Raw genomic sequence first — 1,744 nt, 5'->3', positions numbered from 1 at the left:
GGGGGGACACATTCTTCTGTATACAGAGGTAAAAAAAAGCCTTCTTTCCCCCAACGTATGTCCTCCAACTGTTCGTCAGTTCGTATGCCAGTCTATGATGAGCCTGTTTCCTTGTGTGCATATCTGTCTGCCAGCGTCACCAATCCGTGCACCTGAGCTGAATAGGTCTACTTATTATCTTTATGTTGTGCCTGCTGTGCTCAGTCTTAAGACTGGCTTAGACTTTCAGGGTTTTTCTGCTCGTTTCAAGCTTCCGAGAAACTGCCCGTTCGACAGAGAAGCGCCATTCAACGATTGCCTGGTTATAATTATATAATAGAGAATGCCACTGATACTGATAGGTCCTACTTCTCTTCTTTCCAATTGTTGTTTCTGTCTTTTCCCTGTATTAAATGACAGTTATTGTGACGATGTGTTTCTCTTTACTAAACATTTGATAAACAAAATTCAATGTTGACTGATTCATTCTTAAAGCAGCATCGTATTCTTTCTTGAAGTAATTGAAATTGGCATTTTAAATGTTTGAAGCCCCCCATCGACACAAATTAGACATTTAGGAGACCGGCTGCTTCGACCCTGTCTCTCAGGGTCAACCAAGGAGGTTATAAGGTCATTGGGGTCAACCCAGGCTGGCTGAGTGGGATGCAACATACCAGCAAATTGACGGAGAAACTCTATTTTTAAAAATCTACCCACTGAGAAATTAAAACTCATCTCTTCTCTGAACACCCACGAAGAGCCTCTATATAACCATAATTACACCACACTCACTAGAGTGTCAACTGATTAGCTAAATTTCTTGAAGTATAGCTACCCTAGAATTGCAAAAGTTCTATATTCTAATTAGTACCTAGTTTTGGAAATTTGACTTTAAAAGTTGCGTGTTTCACCACAATGACATGTAAAGCTATTTCGAAAGCAATTTTTAAAATATCTTGATAACGACTCCGGATAATCTCCGGATAATCTTACGATTTTGAAAGAGCAGGTAGAAAAGTAAATTATGAACTTTGGTTCTGACCTCAAAGCAATAGTAACTCAAAACGGCCAAACATGTTAGATAGAACGTTGTAATTCTAGGGTAGCGATATGGCACGAGGCAGTCCTGTGTCCGATTTCCACTGACCCGGTCATGCTATCATCTTCGTACCGGTGCTGTCCTCTCTACAAACTGACCACTCGACACACTGACCACGCCACATAGATCTACTGCCCTTCTCCAACTGTTCACTAGACACACTGTCCAATCGACAATCTGAGTCCAAACTGACCACCCAGGTCAAGCGCAGCTGATTGTGTAAACTAATCTGTAGGAGTGATAGGTCCGCATCGTACTCTGCTTTAAATTTCATGCTGTTATTGTGTTGTAAGAGCTTTCTCTCTCTCTCTCTCTCTCTCTCTCTCTCTCTCTAGGGGCGGGATATTAATATTATTGTTTTGCGGGATGGTTGTTGTTGTTTTTTTAGTTTTGTTTATATTACCGGCCTTTGTGGTTTTCTCGGTTAAGAACGTGACTGACGGGGGAAAGCTCCGAGGTGAAGTCTTGGATCTAATGGTCTCTGGGTTTGTCTCATCCTTACAGGAATTTCACCCTGTTCTAAGTCTGTTCTCAGACTGGGAAGCCATGTAGATCTAGTATCATGGATCTGAGTTAAGAATTTCTGCACAGTAGAACATAAAAATTGAAGAAGAAGAAGAAGAAGAAGAAGAAGAAGAAGAAGAAGAAGAAGAAGAAGAAGAAGAA

At 41.0% G+C, this 1,744-nt stretch overlaps 1 protein-coding gene across 1 annotated transcript in view; it reads left to right on the top strand.

Annotated features, from left to right (window-relative positions):
* The window catches only part of LOC101863781, a gene marked incomplete at its 3' end in the record, with an annotated part of 56,159 nt that overhangs the window by 27,825 nt on the left and 26,590 nt on the right, over nt 1-1,744 (top strand).

Source organism: Aplysia californica, unplaced genomic scaffold (assembly GCF_000002075.1).
Source record: "Aplysia californica isolate F4 #8 unplaced genomic scaffold, AplCal3.0 scaffold00925, whole genome shotgun sequence".
Classification (NCBI taxonomy): Eukaryota; Metazoa; Mollusca; class Gastropoda; order Aplysiida; family Aplysiidae; genus Aplysia; species Aplysia californica.
Note: the sequence above shows the minus strand (reverse complement) of the source record. Positions and strands in the feature narration are given on the sequence as shown.